The sequence below is a fragment of the Cyprinodon variegatus genome, unplaced genomic scaffold (assembly GCF_000732505.1).
Source record: "Cyprinodon variegatus isolate N-32 unplaced genomic scaffold, C_variegatus-1.0 Scaffold87, whole genome shotgun sequence".
Classification (NCBI taxonomy): Eukaryota; Metazoa; Chordata; class Actinopteri; order Cyprinodontiformes; family Cyprinodontidae; genus Cyprinodon; species Cyprinodon variegatus.
Genome location: NW_015150540.1, coordinates 1,485,150 through 1,501,970, shown reverse-complemented (window position 1 = coordinate 1,501,970; position 16,821 = coordinate 1,485,150). Strand labels below are relative to the sequence as shown.

The window sequence follows — 16,821 nt, the reverse complement described above, 5'->3', positions numbered from 1 at the left end:
TAAGTGCAAACCTACTTGGCAATAAACTTGATTCTGATTCTGATGTTGCCACTCTGTTGCAGTTTATTAACAGTTAGCCTTTGAAAGGGGGAGCCGAAAAAAAAATTGGCTGCCAAATTGATGATGCAATACAGCCTCATACAGCAAAAAAGCAGAGCAGGTACAGTTTTAAATCCTAGCTACCATCATTGGTCCAGCTACTTGTCCATCAGTCTGGGCATCCAATAAGCTTCAGCATTCGTGACAACAATACCTATTAACCTGAAATCCATTTAAGCACTGACACAAAGCCTGAATCCAAATACAGTGCAGGCTTTGTTTATCCAAAATTCATATGCTCCAGCCAATTTAACACAACGCTGATTTTTGGCAAGAATGTTGAACATTTCTGTTAATCTGCAATGTTGTTTTTACACACACTCAAGCTTCAATGAAGCAAATACATTTCTGATTGTTTTGTACCTGTTCATTGTTAGTGTTGCCTTTGCCTATCAGGCTAGAGAGCAAGAGGAAAATACTCCACAGAAAAGTTACAGTTTTGGTCTATAGTGGGAGGCTGTTGTGTGACCCAAGAGACAGAAGGGTTATTCTCCTCTTATTGAGGTCAATCCCCCTCAATGACTGTGAAAACACCTCACATTCCCTTAGGCATTTACGAATATGTGAAGGAATCATAGTGAAAACACAAAAACACATAGTAATGCATTGGATTTGTGAAAAAAAACTTTCTCCTAATCCGGTTATATAACAAATATTTTTAAAAACAGCTATTCTGTGCAAGAAACATTTGGATCCTTCTAACAACCATCTCACAGTCCAAAATCCTTGCTGACAAAGCAATCCCTTCTATAATCTTAAATCTTGTAAGTCTGCTATAAGAGCCTGTTGTGTTTGCAGAGTCTGTGTGGATGTTACAAACACAGAATTTTATGCTGCAAGTCCAACTGTTGCACATTTGACACTAACTAGCCTTTATTCAGTGCATGCACTTACCACAGTTGTGTCCATTATTGAAAAAGTATAGAAAATTCACAAAACTCTTCCTCCAATATGCACAAACTGGCAATCCAACTATCGCCTTAAGGGTTTAAATTGTAATGACTATTAGAGATTTTTTTTTCGTCCAGCTTCGGCCTTTGTGGCCAAAGCAAACCAAGAAAGGACTTGAGGTCTAACCAAACCAGCATATCTCAGAGGCTGAGGGATAATCCTGCAGTGTGTCATTTGAATAGCTTTAGAGGGGGGAGGGATTTTACCACGAAGAGGGCCAAGGAAGCCGATAGGACAATTAAATCAGAGAGAGAGGAAATTATGGCATGATATTAAAACAAAGTGGTCCTTTCACGTGTCATAATTTTGTCTTGCCATTGATGCAAATAAAGAAAAAAAAATGTGGCTGTCAATAAAAGTTAAAGAACCTGCACTGAAATAAGCATAGCACTGCAAAATGGCAAAGAAAGAAAATATAGAAAAGGATTGCTCTCATGAGGATAGTGCTGACAGCCTTTGATCTTGGTATCGTAAAGGTCTTGCACTCAGAGAGTCAAGTCGTCAGAAGCCCTTTAAAGCACTGAATGGGAACCATAACACAACATGTAAGCTTGTTACAGTAAGAAGATTTCAGTCAGATGAACTAACTTTACACCTGCACATTACCATGCCAACAGCCCTTACTCTGATCAGACATCAAGTTTAAAAGATGAAAATCCAACCTCTTTTTTTTTTCAGTAAAGTCAAGTTACAGGTTAAATCAGCGTATTACACTTAATAAAAATGAGCAGTAAAAGCACTTTTAGAATTTAGAAACTGGATATAAAAACACAGACATTTAACTATGAGGCTGCAATAAATTATTTTAATGTTTCTCTTATGATGTCCATTTTGGACAGTTCAGCTTTAAGCAAAACTGTTAGAAACCTCTTTGAATGGGAAATATAGCAAATATTTCTGCAACAACCTCGTTGTAATAAGTGTACAATACATAAAAAAAAAACAATAAAAAAATGTTATCATTGGAAAGGGGGGCAGTTTTTTTTCTTTTTACATTAATTTTTTTTTTTTTATATCAGTGTTTTTTAACGTTTTTTTTTTCTCAATTATTGATGATTGTCTTTTTGGGCCACTGTAATATCCATTAAAGCATTAAAGGCTGCACTTTGTGCCTCTTTTCTGCCCAGTTACATCATTTTGAACTATTGCAACTTTTTTTAAACCTATATCTATACAGTAGAATGCAAATGAGCGAGTGTCAGAAAGCTTTATGGGTTATTTCCTTTTTTTCCAAGAATTGTTTTAAGAACACTTTAGAGTTGGTTTATTAAGAAATGCTCTGATTGTTTCTGATAAACACAGCTTAGTGTACTACTAAACTGTCTGAGGAAAAGAGAATACAGAAAGAAGAAAAGATATGCAAAGAGAAAGTAAACACAACAGAAGGCTAGGTGTGGCCATGAGATGCTGCCTCAAAACTCAGGACATGTTGTGGAGCTGGACAAGGAGCCAGGATGTTCCCGAGTGCAAGAAAGAGGCCCATTGGGCCAGAACAGCAGCTGAACACATCAGCACAAAGATGTGATTCATCCCATGGTGCCGCGCAGAACAAGGCGGCTGCTAATGTTGCCAGGAGACAGAAATGCCTTGCGCAGACTTCACATACATACACACAAACTAACACACACATGTGGTAAACATTTGGGGTTGACATAAAGCTGATCATGTGTTTGATGCTTCTGACAAAAGCCAGAAGGAAGGCCTGGAGATATTGTGTCAGATATCCATCTCTTAAAGGCAACAGCTAGTTGACACTAGAGCATGATTATGAACCAGTAGGGAGGCAATGTGTAAACTAATCTATTAGTTAGATTTATTAAGCATTTAAGAGGAGAAACTCCTTATTTACAGAGACATTTGGAACCCAGATGCAGATGCTGGGTGTGTTGTTTTTGTCCGCTGGAAATAGTGTGCGACGAGCACTCCAGACTGTTTGTGTCAACCTGGAGGTGGAGGTTGGCGGAAGACCCAAATGCAGAGATGAGTTTTGTTCATTTAATGAAAAAGGCAACAGCAACAAAATCCATGAACCAAAATACAGGAAACCAAAAAACAAGGGGACATCAGGGGAAAACACACATGGGGAGCAAAGTCACAATAAGAAACCAGTAAACAGTAACTGAAGATGAGGAGTATATATGGGGGAAAGAACAAGGGGTATTCTCAACAGTCCTGACCAAAGAAGACTCGGCGTTCGAAAACCAGCGGAAACAGAATGTCAGTGTAAATCAGCTCATCATGAAATCATACTCAAAAATTCCTTACTTCATTCAGATTGTAGCTGCTGCATATTGCAATATTCAGTGATGTTGGTCTTTGCCTGTGAAGGCTACTGTGTAGGTCATCACTTCAAAAAGACAGGATGACTCAGCTATTTATACGCCTCCAGCAGTGCTCTGCAAAGGAAGGACTGCTCCTGCTGCAGGGAGGATTGTCTAATAGCGCTCCCCTTTCTAATCAATATATATGGGGTTGGAGTGAGTCATTGTGGTGTGACATTTCTCCCTGAACAACAAATTACACAGTAATTCCTTGACAACAATACCCCCCCCCTCTTTAGAAAACAAAAGTCTGTTATTGATTTTGGTTAAAAAAATATATCATTTCTAATCATCAAACTTCTCGACTGTGGATTTCCCTGGCTTGCCACCGTAATTTGCCCATAATTTGCAGTTTGACGGAAGAATCTAATGTTAATATATATATATATATATATATATATATATATATGTATATATATATGTATTATACATTAAGACCAAGTTAGACAAATAAAAAACAAAAAAACTGGACAGCCCAATAGTTGAGTTGTTAGCATAAATCTTGGCTTAGCATAAAGTCAGATGCATGTTGAGTTGGGGTTTGCACATATTTTGTATCAAGCCACATCTGATCAAGTAATTCTATAGTACTTGAAATACAAGTAAACAATGAGAAGTAAAGGTACTTAAAATAATCAGACAGAAAACCATATTGACATTTGTCAAACAACAAACATGTGGCTGAAATTCTGTATGGGAATCTGGGGATTTGACAATAATTCCAATGATTAGTAATTTTCAAATTAAACATCCCTGAGTGCAATTTGTGAATTAAAAGTATATAAGCTGAAAAAAAAGTCTCCTAATGCCATGCTTTAGAGCAAAGTTGGTGCAACAAATAGAGGAGCATAGCTGCTACTTATGGCCTTCAGGTCAGCAGGGGGCACTTAGGAGCACTTGACTTCTCATTGAATATAAATGAAACTTCAATTTTGTGTCTGGTTTTAAAAGGAATATGTGAAAGAATAAATGGAGTAAAATCATTATGCTGTTATTTATAATGAACATACATTTAGTCAAAAGTAGCTATAGCTAGTTAATACATCTCACATCAGAATAATCCCTTTGGTACACTGTGTACTTTTGGTATAAGGCATAGCAGAGAACATAAGCGTTGCAGTTTTTTAAGAATCTCTTATCTCTGCTGATATTAGTTCCAAATTACTATGCACAAAACTGGCAATGGCAACTATAAAGAGCATGACATGAAGGCCATCATTTCTACAAAAGTCCATTATATATACAGCCAAGCATTGACTGAAGGGTAGAATAAGCTGTTGTTATGAGCTGTGATCCAATCTACTTTAAGGTCTCACAACACCTTTAAACAATCATTGTGAAAACCTGAGAGGCAAAAGAAAATATCTTTGTTTTCCTTAAATGGCATTAGGAAAAAAAAAGTTACAACAAAGACATATATTGCCATCTTAAACAGTTCAAATATAAGGGCGAGATATTTTCCTTCGTGCAGGCTTGACATGTTTGCATTTACTTCCAAACCTTTGTGACATGATTAAATCAGTTTCCTCCAAGACTTTAGTATAAATTAAAATGAAAACACTTTAAATGAAGATAATTAACGCAACAAAGCATCTCCGAAATTACAATTCAGCTTCAGTAAGAAAGCACAGATGGAACGCACAGACAGAAAGAAAATAATTTTTTTATGGGTAATCTTGACATTACAAAAAAGGGAATATCATTTACTTTCACTTAAACCACTGCAGGTCGCACTCACAAAACCCTAAACCCCACAACAGCAACACAAACCCCCTGCAAACAGTGCTGTGATTTTAAGCAGCGTCCCAGCGCTGCTGCAGTGGTTATGTAACTGTCAAGCCTTTTTTTGCCACAAGCCTCCTGGTGACAGTGTGGGGAAGAAAGTAGGGGGAAAACAGTGAAGGGAGGGCAGAGAGCGATGGACGGAGGAGGTGCAGTGAAACAGAGGAGAAATAGACAAACATATTGTCATGGCTTATGGTTGAGGAATGGACTAAAGAGATGGAGCAGAGACAATAGAAGCCATTTCTGTTTTTTTTTCCTGCAAGTTCTCCTTATGTGTAAGATGACAGGTTTAGCATATGAAGGGAGGAGAAAACAGGAAAGAAGCAGATAATCTAGTGGCTCTTAAAATGTTCTGCTGTTTTGTCATGGAAGTGGCTGATGCTCCTTGAATACTGATTGGTCGAATTAATAACTAAGCTCTGTATGTGTATCTGCCTGTAATTTAAAGAGCAGGATATGGAATTAAAGGAAAGTGAAAAATGCTAAAGGATACTGCTCTTAGAAAGGATGTAAGGTCCTAATACTAACATCCTTAGAAAGGATGGTGGTGCTAATACTAACATTATCACACATAAAGGCATAAACAATGCTTTTAATTGGAAACTATTTGCAACATTGTAGTTCTTGCTGATAAAATTAAGATTTATCCTATGAAATTAAAGAGAAATAAGTCACAAACAAATGTTTGCAATGTTTGCAATGTTGTAGAGTGAAGAAGGTAGATGCTTCACTACTGAACATCCCAGACAAGTTTTAGTAGCTTGATTAAGTTTAGTTTACTTTACTTAATCAAGCTAGTTTATTTGTTGAAATGAATTATGAAGGTTGAAAATAAAACACTCAATGCTTAGACCAATAAGTTCCTGCTCCCAGGTAAGTACAACAAGGTCTGTAGCAGAAGTGGTCCAATAGCCATGCTCTTAATATTCTACTGAGCCAAATGTGATTACACTGACATAGAAGATGGTTGGATTAAGGGATGGAAGATGTTAACAATCACATAAAATCACTCTCTAAGGAATTCCACTAGTCCTCATAAATTATATTTTAATGACATGTACGTACAAAAAAAAGGAATCGAAAAAGGAAGAGAATCCCAGTAGAACCCATGAGAAGAGGATGCCAATAGTAGAAACACAAGATCAGCTTAGCAACGAAGGAAAAGATGATTATCTTGAAATGTAAAAGGAGCAAAGAGAGGAAAGAACACCAGAGAACCTTCTGTAATCTACTTCTACCTTTACCATCTCAGAAGGTGTAGCCAGATGTATAATGTCTGCCTACTATGACTCGCATTACTGCCAGGACTAAAGGCTTTCCTTGGGTTTCAGTCTGTATCTCAGTGTTTGATCTGACTGATCTTAGCTACGGTGATGAAGAAACTAAACAGCAGTGATGATGAAACTTTTGCTTCATAACATTGAAATTGAAAGCTTGTTATATATATTTTTGATGTCAGGTTAAGGTTGCATGTATAAGCGTGTTTGTTAAGTCTGCATAGATGGTAATTTGAAATATATTTATCATACTAGGATAGCTTTAGAATGGTATATTCTAATGCCTGGTTTTGCATAGGGATGGATAATATGGGCAACATTAATATCACAATATTTTCAAGCGGAGTACATTATTTATCTCAATGTGTGTTTTTGTTCTTACAGTATTTAACCTTTACTTAAGAAAGGTATCTCTGATTCAGCACATCCTAAATGTCACATAGGCACATTTTTTGAAAAACAACTGTAGAGAAACAAGGAAATATACCTGACAGATAACCTACAGGTGTTTGTAAAAGTATCATTATAACACAAAAAGAATCCCTCGATATATAGACTCATCTCAGCTTTAAAAATAATGTTAACATTTTAAATATTTAGATATGTTGCCCAGGCCTAGTTGTGCAAAAATGCACTTTTAATCCAAACCAATGTTGTTTGTAATGATATTTTTTTCTGTTTCACACTGTTCGCAAATTGGAGCAAGCAAGCTTTACTTCTTTCCTTCAAATACTGTTTATCTATCAGCTCAACTGTGTAATAATAATTCTCTGACACACCTCAGAGACTACAAAACACACCAGGCTTTGATTAAGAATCTGTTTATTAAGCTTGGATTAAAGGTCAACAGTAAAAGCCTTAACTTTCCACATGCAATAATTAATTGCTTTACCAATTTGCTGTTTACCTTTATCTTACAGAGTCACTGCCCAGCAGTAAACATCTTCAAAGTATTTAAGAATCAAGTCTTCTGAGAAGAGCATTTTTTTAATGTCACTTCGGCTCTGTCTAAGGTTAACTTCACGAGCCCGTAACATTATCAATGACCCCTCACACTCCCACCATGAACTGTTCTCCCTGCTGCCCTCTGGGAAGAGGCTTCACAGCATCAGCTGCAGGTCCAGCAGGTTCAGCAACAGCTTCTTCCCTGCTGCCATCAGAATGTTGAACTGCTGTAACTCTAATCTGGATTCTGCATCACACTTGAAAACATATTTGCAATACCAAACTCAATGTTCTACTGCATTATGCACAGTATTTACTTATTTTACACTTCACTGAACCTTTCCATATCAATGCATTTTGCACCACTGGTTTTCCTTTTCTCCTACACTGTTTACATTCTTGATCACTGCCGCACTTTATAAATTGTAATGTTCATTCACTGTTGCAAGCTACTGAATCACTATTGAGAAGTTGCATGCATCAAAATTTTATTGTGTACACACTCTGTGTATGCAAAATGATAATAAAGTCTGTGTAAGTCAGGCAGAAATGACAAATGGCCTTAAAGGACGACAGGCATTAAAAATCAAAATTTATGTGCTGAATGAAAATCATTGTGTTTTTAGTCACATGGACACATATTGCAGTTGCACAACATGCTTCTGTTTTCTTTACATACTATCGTACAACATGCATATATATATGACTCAAGTTTGTAAAAAAAATGTCAACGTAATGATGGAAGAGAAAGACAGGTGGTAAGAAGTAATAAAAAAGAAAGAAAAAATTATGCTATACATTTAAGACTATGACAACAGGAACTCAAACATACTCTACAGCAAACTGAGTTATCTAGGGGAAATGTAATAATGTGCACAAAAGATGGACCAGTTTGCTGCTGTGAACGTCATAACAGACAGAAGGTCAATTTTCCAGAAGAAATAAGATCTGTTTTTATGACTCTCCTGCTGTTCAAATGAAATCAAGTTTTGGTGGACGTCTACATATAAATCATGAGCTATGAGGATACAGAGACTGCACTGATACTGCTGTCTTCTCTTAAAACTATTATGTAATATGTCCCCATTTTTCTTTTATGTCTGAAAAGAAATTATTAAATAGAAAATTCTATTCAAGTTTATTTCAATGGCTCAATAAACTAAAGGAAACATTATATATATATATATATATATATATATATATATATATATATATATATATATATATATATATATATATATATAATGTACACTCAGATGTATGTTTAAAAATTGACCTTAAACGTGATGATTTGATACAGCTAATGAAACCAAAACCTTTAAATTTGTACTATTACACCAGACCAATAAAAAAACATTTTTATCACGAAATGTGGCTTTAATAAAAAATTATGTTCAATATCCACTTCAATATTATTTTCTAAACGTAGTTTCAATCAGAGAATTTAGCTAATAACCCCTATTTAACTATTGAGCATGATTGTATAATGCTGCAGAATGTTGCACCAATCTGACTGACAGCTTTAAACAATATGTTCACTTGCAGCCTCTCTACAAATGACAAAATTTAGCAAAGGGATACAGATGAGAACATTTCAAAACCATCTGAGAGAGCTGAACTTCTTTTCATCAGATTCACTCTAGCCAATTAAAATATGGACTCAAGGCTATAAGCTGAACAACACTGTCATAGTTTAAAGCTGTGAACACATCTGAAACTAGGTTGTTGCACCTTTTTTTCGCCCTAGCAGTTTTTTTTAAAACTACGATATGTGTTATAACATAAGGAAAACGTTCTAAAAGGTTACCATGCTGATGTCCTCTGATGAACTAGAAGTAATGCTTAAACAGACAGGCCTTAAATTGCCTACATTTAGAAAATAGGTTGTTATCTCACTCAAAAGTGCACTCTGCACAACTAGGACACAGTTATAATTATCTCTAACTGCACTTCATGGATGTGGACCATTGAAATATATTGGTGTTATTTAAGAGTTTTCTCTCACAGAATGTATGAAAACACTTTTTTCATCCTTTTCAATGGTTTTGATATAACAACCTGCATTGATTATTATTTTAGAAAATATATAATTTACTATTGTTATTATTTAATGGTCACACAATTTACAAGGCATAGGCATCTAACTCTGAGAGACCATTTAGGATGAATAATCCAGTGTATGTGTTGTTTCCTAAAATCTCGCCATACACAAAACAAATATATAAGAGATTTAAATCAAACCTGAAAAGGAAAACTCAATAGCCTCATCTTGCAGTTTTATTGTGTAGACTTTATAATTAAAGCATCTACATTTGGTTATTAAAAGGAAAAGCGATTATGCTTTTAAGTATTAGTCAAAACCATGACCAAATAGCAGCACATAGAAAAGAGAAACAAGGCCCTAATTAAAAAACAAACACAACTTGTAGTTGTTTCCACACTAAAAAGAAATCATGCTTCGCAGAGTAATGGATGCCTATATACAATCATCTGTCAAACACTTTAAATTGTTAAATTGCTGTTGATTGGCAAATAACAAGGGAGTACTTTTTTTGTTTTTAGATGTGGTGTATGTAGACTGTTTTTTTTTTTATTAGATAAAAGCCTCATGATGTCAAAACTTTTGACAATCTCTCCATGTTGGCACTCAAGATAAAATACTGCCTAGAGTTGAGTTTAGTGTTGAAATCACATTTTTAAATCATTACTCAAGTTTTATAATTTCCTTGAAGTTGGTTAAAGCTATAGACTCAATAACATACCATCCTATAGTTTACATTTACAATCTATGTCCAGTCTCATGTAGCTGATTGCTTTCACACCATTCTGGGAGACTGAATTCATTCAAATCCTTCCAGCTTTGGTCTGTTTTAGAATAGATATTCAATTGAACAATCAACATCTTCTGAATGCATTAATTAAAAAATAGTATTACACATTCTTTTGCAAATGCAGCGCAGAAAATACCTTTTAAGGACAATCTTGGATTCCAGCAAAATGCTGCTAAACAAACTGCCCCCCCCCTTGTCCCAACTAGACTTATCAGTAGTTATTATAAATTAGAAGTTCACTGTATTCCCCTGACCCAGCTATTTTCACCTAATTCAAAGTGAAAGAATCCCTCGAGAAGCTCTTTTGAATGAGGCCACAGTGTTCTGATGAGCCTGATTATAAATAAAATGATCTGCTTGTGTTTATCAAACACCTATCCTATCTTTTATCCTGCTTGGTAAAAGTGTCAAATTGTTGATAAGTAAGACATACCAAGAAAATTTGCACTTCACAAAGTGACTCCATACACATTGCTAGGTTCTTAATCCAGAGGTGAAAAAAAATAAATAAATAAATAATTCCATCATAAACTACTCACTAGCCAGCAGGACCAGAAGCAAACCTGTTAGGCCAACAGCCACTGAGAAGTTTTTCCGGATAAAATGTGTTTTATGCCTAAAATAAAGGTGAAACAAATCATCCAAACAGCCAATCATCTCACGGATGGTCTGATTTATTTTGCTAAAACCCAGATGCAAATCTTATTAATTGTATAACTGTTTCTTTGTCACTGTTTGTATCCAGGTTTTTTAGATTTTTACATTACATTAACATCAAAAATTTATTTTTAACTCTTATAGAGGTCATTATTATATAGGGTCCCTAAGGTGTGTAACATTGGTTGGGCTGAAAATGGCATATTTGCTGTTCTATGAGCCCTAATGCAAGCCCGGTAAAGAACCCCAGAATGAAACGACAAGTTTTCTTCCTTTTATGGTATCCTAATGAATATTTAGATGAGCTGTGTTCTGATTGGTTGGTTACAACGAGCAAAGCTGCTGAGCAAAGACGCATCATAGCAACAAGCACTCACTCACTCACTGAAACATCAAATTGATGATATGGTAGGGTGACCAGATGACCTCCTTTTCCCAGACATGTCCTACTTTTCATACCTAAAAAATGTCCAGGGGGAATTTCAAAGTCGTCCTGGATTTTGGTCGACTACAGTCCTGCATGTTGTTGAAACACACCGGGCATTTGAACCGAACCGACACCGGTGGCACAGTGCTCCACCCCGCCTGCCTGGTTGGGGTTAAAATGCTTAGAGCAAATGAACAGCTGAGCATCAAACTTTGCAGGGATCTTCTGATAGACAAAGATAATCCATGCCTGTCAAGTCTTCAGATCCTTGGGAAGACTGTGAAAATGTTCCCCTTTCCCCGTGCAGCCTGGAACACTGCATTTACACCCGTGGTTCTGGGTCATTTTCAATAGAGAAACTGCCTGCTTTGTTATTCTTGTAGAAGTAAACCCAACTGTAGGCTAAACTGGAGTCTTACATCTACCTCTATTCATGTTCTTGGGCCGTGAACCAGTGGGCTGGTTTTTATGTCAATTTCAGGACGTGCCAAAAGTACAGGAACCAAATAAGGCAACATCCCTGAGTTTACGTCGTCTCAGTGCTTCATCTGTATTCGCCTGTTTTATGGAGGAAGTTTTGAATTGTGAGATTTGCAGAGAAAGGAGTTGTCGATGGGGTTTGGAATTCTCTGTACATCCATTTCACCCACTAAACTATCGTTATTCATCTATGACAATGGAAAGTTGGTTTTGCATTCTATGAAACCTTTAACATATAAGTTTGTTTTCCTTTTCAGGAAAAGTCTAACATTTTGATAGAATAACATTAGATAAAGGAAAACAACCATAACAACAAAAATGCAATTATTAGGTCCAAACCATACTTTACTGTAATGCCATGGACATGCAGTGATAGGAAAACCATTTCATGGGGTTGTCAAAAATGGAGGAGGAGAAGAGACTCACCTCTGTTTCCTTCACTCTCTGGGTTTTCTGGCTATCATTTGATAACATAAAACAAAAACTGAGCTATTTTATTGCAGGCACCATGTTTGGAGAAATAATACTTCACACTAGCTTAATTTTGGGGTGGCAATATGATGGTGTCAGGCCTTTTTCCTTTTTTTTTACAGACTGGTTTAGTCATTTACCTGACTTGTTTAAAATTTAAAAGCTGTAGAAGGGGCTAAAGATCAGTGTGCTTAAGACCCTTCATTTAGAAGAGTGGATTATAATCAAACAGAGCATTGTATGCAAGTACAATCTCCATAAAACATCTTGACGTTGTCAAAGTTTTTAATAAAAAAATAATTTTAAGTAATACATTAAAGCAATATTGTTATTACTTACTTCATACTGTTTCACTGTATCAAACTGTATCATTTTGTGTCAATAGAATTGAAAATATATTTACTAAGACACATGTTGGCTTAGACACTTCTTTTATCTGCCATGTGATCTACCTTGGAAGTAGGAATTATAGAATAAATACACACTTTAAAACAGTATGTATGTTAAACTTGTAGACATTTGCACACTGTATAACACCTGCCAAACAATGAAATATTAAAGCCAGGTGAGCAATTTAAGTAAAATGTCCTCCAGTTGGCCTCTATACACACTAAGTAACTCTCATTAAATATTAACACAAAGACAAAGAGCCATTCATTCCTTACAATTGGTGCGTTAAACATTATTCATCAAAGAAAGGGTTCCAAAAAAAAAAGGTTAGGTATGTATGAGCCCATATTTGAATCTATCAGCGAAAACCAAGGATTTTTCAGAAAAATAAGCCCACTCTCACCTTCTCCACCAATGGGAGGTCAGGTTTCCATAAACTTTGAAAAAGGCTGTTGGTCCCCAGCAGGAGATCACCTAAGAAGATAAAAAGAGGGGGTCAGTCCTTCAAACGGCAGCTTATAGAAACTTAACTGAGGCAAATGGAACAATCAAACCATATCAGATGCCTCAGTTTCTATATTGCAGTATAGAAGCAAACCTGATTGTTTGCATATCTCAATTCACAAAGGGAATTCTTTTTATAACAAGAGACCTGTTTAAATACAGGTGGAACAGCAGAAAATAAACAGATGGCCCTAAAATGACTTGCTTGTTTTGAGTTCTCCCTTCTAAATAAATGATAACTCTATATTTCTTATAGACATAGCTGATGGTAAATATTAAATAATAAGTAAATGGCTTGTATTTGCATAACTAATTTGTGCTGTTATTTCATAAGGCATGATATTAGTTTTGGACATTGAAGACCAATATCCATTATGGTATTAACTTTGAACAATTGAAGAAAGATCCAATTTTGCTCTGCCGCACCAACCTTAAGAGCTGCAGACTCTCTGCTAGATACTTCCACAGCGACATGTAGCCCCCCCATCTCAATAAAGATTCAAACACTAATTTGATATTAGTATTTATTAATTGCTGATATTCTCATTACATTTTGACTGAATAATATGACCATAGTGTCCATTCAAATCAGTCTGCATGATTGTTTTAATAATCAAAACTTGCTAAAGAAATTAAAACGGTTACAACCCCAGATTATTCAACTCGGAACAAACTCATACGGCTGAGAATCAGTTAACCAAACGATAATTGATTTCCAACGAGGCTAAATCTAAATCCTTTGGTAAAATATAATTTTAACAAATAAAGTTGATCACCTCTTGGATTTGCAATGGAAATTGATTTGAGTGACTTAAGTTGCTCTAAATTAGTTTAAAAGCTAATTTGGCCTCATTCAAAACTCTTCAGTATAAAATCTGGTTCTCAAGCATACAATCCATGCTGAACCATGATACCATTGCATCATTATACTTATTATGGTTTTTAAACATTCGTTTTGCCTTTTTCCTGTGTAGATAGTAGTTATTAGTTGAGTATCACTTGTATGGTCAACAGTAGTTAACACACAAAATTGTTGATTCAGAGTTCAATAATTGTGGCTGAGTTGCTATACTTTGAAAATGAGTGCAGGGTTGATAGTTTGACCATTATTTGAGCTTAATTCAAACTTTTTGATGAACTAACAAACAGCCAGTTAGGAGTGGCTTCACAGAAAAACATATGACAGTCCGAAAGTTATTTGATAAGCTATCATATTTTCCATCCCCCAGAGTGAGCATTGAATCTAAGTTGTTGCATAACAATGCAAACATTGAGACGCTGATGGTGGTACCCACAGCATCTGTCCTGGGGCAGACTGAGAGAAACAAGGCAGGCAGACAATGAACTGAGCACAACTGAGCTTTCTGACCACCAACAGCAGACAAGGCTGCTGAAGTGTCTTGCCCAAGGCTAACAATAGCAGTTGGTTTTGGCTGGCCTTTTACTGCAACTAACTGTATAGGCTACCGTTTAATCTTCTAGACATGATTAATGACTCCATGATCATCTGCTTGGTGTGTTTCCCTCCCAGAAAAAGCCAGTGCAAGAGCTACTATTGCAACTAAGCTTTAATTGTTCTCTAAAATAGAACGTACCTCTTGATCAGCGCTGTGTTCCTTTTGTATGTATGGTCTGTCTGTTCAAACCCCATTTGGTTGGGACAGATGGCCATTTACACTGAGTCTGTTTCTGTTGGAGAGTTCTTTTTTATTAAAGGGGAGTTTTTGTTTCCAAAGATGCTAAATGCATGGCTGGAAAGTCAACAATAAAGGGAAAGCAACTGTTAACTGTCACTAAATGCTCATCTGGTAGGTTGGGTTCTGGAAGTGAATTATATCTTTAAGCTAGATTAAGATGACATGTTGTTTATTGGCTGGTTTATCACTGGTTAATTAATACAATAATATGTATTAATATCAATTAAATAATTATGAGACAATTTGAGTATGTATTGTCATCATGTCACACACTAATTTAGAAATATTTAGTGATTTCTTTCATAATGAGAGGAAAAAAGGGTAATGTGTTTTTTATACAGTGCATGAAATGTGGCTTAAAGTGTATATCATAGCGTATATTAAGTACCTGTATAAAAGATTTCAAAGCTTTAGACTTCATTTACAGGTAAGAACGATGAAAGTAAAAAGTTATGAAATGGCAACATTATGTTACAAAACAGAGAGATAAATAAGTGACCCAGAGCAATGAGAATAATAGAATTTAAAGCAGAAAAAAATTCTATAAAGGGTATGCTGAAAATGTTCAATTAATGCTAAGTTTATGTCAAAAGATTCATTGAACATGAATGGTTGGTGCACCTTTAAAGAACTCTAATGGCATGTATTTTTATTTTAATTAATTTATTATTTTTTTATGGTAAAGCCAAATGTAGAAAGGCAGAATCAGGTTTATCAGAACGAAACCTCTCTACTGTGGTGTAGACTCTACAAATGAACGTTTTGAGACATTTAAAGATTGATATGAGTTAATATTATGGCTATTATGCTAAGAATCCATGTCATATGTAATCCAGTAAAAATAAAAAAACTTGACAAACATCTAAAATATGGCAGCAAGAAATATAAGGGCTAATTCCATTGCCTCACTAAAGCCAAAACATATCTAAGTTGATTCATGCAAAAATGCTGAGTCACTGCAGGCTGCTCATGTTTTTCTATCCTAGATTAAATTGTTTTTTTTATTCATTGATTTTATTATTTGAGCCAAAGCATGACAGTATTCTAATTACAGCATCTTTCTTTTGTGAATGTTTGGTTTATCTATATTATATGATGATTGATTAGAAATGTATGGTTTTTAGTATGTTGTTAAGACAAAATATTGTCTAAAGACCTAATCTTAGACAGAGAGAATTCAGAAGTTTTTGTTTGTGAATGACGGGCAACAGAGCTGCTCAGTGTTTCAGTGGGTAGCACTGCTGCCTTGCAGCAAGAAGGTTCTGGGTTTGATTCCTGGCCCGGGGTCTTTCTGGTGACCTGTACAGGGTGTACCCCGCCTCTCGCCCGTAGACAGCTGGAGATAGGCACCAGCACCCCTCGCGACCCCACTTGGGATAAGCGTGTTAGAAAATGAATGGCCTGCAACAGCAATGTGGACTGATTAAATATTTATACATTTACTAAACCTAATGTAACCAAATCTTCAATTTCTTCTCCAAAGTCAAATCCTCCTGTTGTTTTAACATCCATAAGCGTAATAAATGACTCAAATTGTGGCATTAAAAGCACATTTATAGAAATATAAAGAAGGCAATGTTTGAGGTGCTTAAAGTGAGCCATTTGCTTTCTGAGAAATAGCCTTATTTGTAAAACAATGAGCAAGAGAGGGATTTTTTTATAACAGCAAAATACAGTGGAAAAATGTTGTTGATATGTTGATACTGAGCATCACACTATCTACAGTGTTGTGCACATTAAATGCAATCATATGATCCACATCTTTGATTAGGCCACAGTAAAAACCGGTAACCTGAAGATAAAATCCTGACTACTTATAAATTCTTCAATTAGAGCACCAACGAACTGAAGTTGAAGAATCTCACTGATCTGAGAGCTGTTTTTTTTTTAGTTAAAATTTTAGTTATTTTGTCCTTCAACATCACAGACTCTGTTTCCTCTAAGCTGAAGTGGAGAATTCTCTGGCTAGCAAGCATTCAGTTCAAA

The 16,821-nt window shown here is 35.7% G+C and overlaps 1 protein-coding gene across 2 annotated transcripts in view; it reads right to left on the bottom strand.

Moving 5' to 3' along the window:
- Window positions 1-16,821, bottom strand: part of pacsin1 (protein kinase C and casein kinase substrate in neurons 1) — a 47,367-nt gene that overhangs the window by 20,497 nt on the left and 10,049 nt on the right. The window contains exon 2 of one of the 2 annotated variants that reach the window (XM_015373441.1): window positions 13,038-13,108. The gene's annotated coding sequence lies outside the window, so the exon portion shown is untranslated. Of the gene's footprint in view, window positions 1-993; window positions 1,172-13,037; window positions 13,109-16,821 lie in introns of those variants that run through there. The other variant, XM_015373442.1, reaches the window with a different exon arrangement.